This window comes from Oratosquilla oratoria, chromosome 31 (assembly GCF_046742065.1).
Source record: "Oratosquilla oratoria isolate Oo_2021 chromosome 31, ASM4674206v1, whole genome shotgun sequence".
NCBI classification, from domain to species: domain Eukaryota; kingdom Metazoa; phylum Arthropoda; class Malacostraca; order Stomatopoda; family Squillidae; genus Oratosquilla; species Oratosquilla oratoria.
This window is the reverse complement of record NC_134807.1, coordinates 27543556-27547677: the sequence shown is the minus strand read 5'-3', so window position 1 is coordinate 27547677 and position 4122 is coordinate 27543556.

The window sequence follows — 4122 nt, the reverse complement described above, 5'->3', positions numbered from 1 at the left end:
GTCGAGATTTTCCTTTTGCGAGGCTGAAGTTTTTATGATAAATCTGTCCAGAGATGTTGATGACTTTCTTTTAGATGAAAATGATTTAGCAGAAGCGGCGCCTGTGGAGGAGTCTGATAGTGACCTTTTTAATGGTGGAGTCAGGTTTACAGATAATTCAAATGGAGCCGATGATGAAGGGATTGAAGCTGTTGATACAGATCCTGAAATGGAAACAGAAAATTTTAGCATATTGCATAATTTATTAATGAATGAATAAATGAATGAATACAGTGTGATTTAGGCTACTTTTGAGTACAGTAGTTATTTTTTTTAGATAATGATCTATTCACACAAGCCACTAAATTATTTGGAAATAATTAACAGGATATGAAATAGGTGGGCTTGGAATTCAGCCCTCACAGGATTCAGTCCAATTTTCAATTCAGTAAAAATAATGGGTTAGTTGGGTTAGGTTAGGCTAAATCCCTTTGGGCTGAATCCCATGTGGGCTGAATTCCAATGGAACCTATGAAATATATTACACAATGTTGAATGAAATGAATAACAATCATCTAGGCCCCAAAACTGAGTGGATACAGTATATCATAGTGATATAGTCATTACCCAAATTTAGAAGTAATGAAGTTGAAGTATCATCTCTTTAGGCCTTCACATTTTTATTGTACATGCTCTCCATTGTTCACCAAATTTATATAGTTGCGTATGAAAAGGGAGAAATGCACACAATATAAGTAAAATTATTTACCTGGGTCATCAATTGGGATCCGGGCCGGATAGCGACTGTCAAAACAGCGACAGTCATAATAGCGACTTCATAAGGGCGACGTAATCAGGTGAGCGACTTTCAAAACGGCGACTGTCCTAATGGCGACCGCATTATAACAGCGACTGTAATAATAGCGACTTTACTACCGACCGGTCAGAATGGTCGCAGACTTGTTTCAATTGCTTGTGTTTTCGTGTTTGTATTTACGCGTTCAGTTGTGTTTACTTTGTGAGATAGGTTCAGAATGAAATATGCTCAAAAGGTCTCAGACTTATGTTTCTATCGCTCATATTTATTTGTTTGTGTTTACATGTTTGTGTTCACTTCGTGAGATAAGTTCACTGAAGTGAATTTACTGGTCGGTTTCTCGGTCGTCGGTTTTTTAATTCTTTTTATAATATTTTTCTTTCAATAATAAGTAAATAATAATAGCAACATTTAGGATTGGCCGAAACGTCGTACCCTGCAGAGTTCTTGCCGAAACGTCTGTGGCCGAAACATCCTATATTCGATGCGCTCCCCTCCTGCATGCTCATAATGACGTTGAACTTCTGGACTGGGTTGTTCAAAATAATTTTTTGCACTATCTTGGCGTTGAATCTATCTTGATATTAAACATCATGGTAACACAGAGCGTTACCATGACTTTTAACATCAAGATAAACTAACGCCAGAATTAGTTTTTGAACAACCCAACCCTAGACTCCTTGTTATGATATGTTATCAATGTTAGGCAACTTTTTGTGCAACAATAGCACCATTTACCTTAGTCCACACATGAAAGCTGTATAATTTTAATTTAGATAATTTGGTGCACTGAATAATTTCAATTTAGATAATTTGTTTCATAGATTTAATTTCGTTTTCACACAGTATGTGCAAAAAATATTGTCACTTGAAATGATATATATTTCTTTAATTCTTTTAATAATATATTTTCTTTCAATAAGTAAATAATAATAACAACATTTGGAGGACTGGCCGAAACGTCCTACGTCGGTTTTTTAATTCTTTTAATAATATTTTTCTTTCAACAATAAGTAAATAATAATAGCAACATTTAGGATTGGCCGAAACGTCGTACCCTGCAGAGTTCTTGCCGAAACGTCAGTTGCCGAAACGTTTGTGGCCGAAACATCCTACATTCGATGCGCTCCCCTCCTGCATGCTCATAATGATGTTGAACTTCTGGACTGGGTTGTTCAAAATAATTTTTTGCACTATCTTGGCGTTAAATCTATCTTGACATTAAACATCATGGTAACACAGAGCGTTACCATGACTTTTAACATCAAGATAAACTAACGCCAGAATTAGTTTTTGAACAACCCAACCCTAGACTCCTTGTTATGATATGTTATCAATGTTAGACAACTTTTTGTGCAACAATAACATCATTTACCTTAGTCCACACATGAAAGCTGTATAATTCTTATTTAGATAATTTGGTGCACTGAATAATTTCAATTTAGATCATTTGTTTCATAAAATTAATTTCGTTTTCACACAGTATGTGCAAAAATATTGTCACGTGAAATGATATATATTTCTTTAATTCTTTTAATAATACATTTTTTTCAATAATAAGTAAATAATTATAGCAACATTTGGAGGACTGGCCGAAACGTCCTACCCTGCAGAGTTCTGGCCGAAACGTCAGTGGCCGAAACATCCTACATTCGATGCGCTCCCCTCCTGCATGCTCATACTGATGTTGAACTTCTGGACTGGGTTGTTCAAAACAAATTTTTACATTGTCTTGGCGTTAAATCTATTTGACATTAAGCATCATGAACATCAAGATAAACTAACGCCAGAATTAGTTTTTGAACAACCCAACCCTAGACTCCTTGTTATAATATGTTATCAATGTTGGGCAACTTTTTGTGCAACAATAACACCATTTACCTTAGTCCACACATGAAAGTTGTATGATTTTAATTTAGATAATTTGGTGCACTGTATAATTTCAATTTAGATAATATGTTTCACAAATTTAATTTCGTTTTCACATATTATGTTCAAAAAATATTGTCACTTGAAATGATATATATATATATATATATATATATATATATATATATATATATATATATATATGTATGTATATATATTTCTTCATTCTTTTAATAATATATTTTCTTTCAATAACAAGTAAATAATAATAGCAACATTTGGAGGACTGGCCGAAACGTCCTACCCTGCAGAGTTCTGGCCGAAACGTCAGTGGCCGAAACATCCTACATTCGATGCGCTCCCCTCCTGCATGCTCATAATGATGTTGAACCTCTGGACTGGGTTGTTTAAAATAAAATTTTGCATGATCTTGACGTTAAATCTATCTTGACATTAAGCATCATGAACATCAAGATAAACTAACGCCAGAATTAGTTTTTGAACAACCCAACCCTAGACTCCTTGTTATAATATGTTATCAATGTTAGGCAACTTTTTGTGCAATGATAACACCATTTACCTTAGTCCACATATGGAAGTTGTATAATTTCAATTTAGATCATTTGTTTCATAAATTTCATTTCATTTTCACACAGTATGTGCAAAAAATATTGTTACCTGAAATGATGTATAAGTATTTTTTTTAATTATTTTAATAATATATTTTCTTTCAATAATAAAAAAAATAATGATAGCAACATTCGGAGGACTGCTGATGCGATAATGTCGCTGTTATGACAGTCGCTCTTATAATACAATCGCTATCATGTGGTCGCTGTTGTGATGGTCGCTGTTTTAAAAGAATCGCGATTGTGAAGTCGCTCTATTGACAGTCGCTGTTATGACAGTCGCTATTCGGAACCCGAGCCCATCAATTTCTTCTTCTGTATGCTGTGGCTGAACTTGGCATTTATCTCTGTGAGATTTTAATCTTGACACAATGCCCTGTAGTTCCTGGCTGCAGTCTTTGCATTTAGCTCGGTATCCTTTGCCAGAAGTTGTTGGTATTTATATATATATATATGCATATATGTATGTATGTATGTATGTATGTGTATATATACATACACACACGCATATACATATATATATATACATATATATATGTATACATATATGTATGTATGTGTGTGTGTGTGTGTGTGTGTGTGTATGTGTATATATATATACATACATTTATGTGTATATATATATACATACATATATATATATATATATGTATATATATACATATGTATATATATACATATATATATATACATATATATATATATTGATAAGTATTTTAGACAAATTATTTGGATGATGGACAACATAAACACAGGGGAAGGCTCGGAACCCTGTACACTCTAACGTTTCGTTCGTGTAGAACTTCTTCAGAGAGTGTATGTAGAACT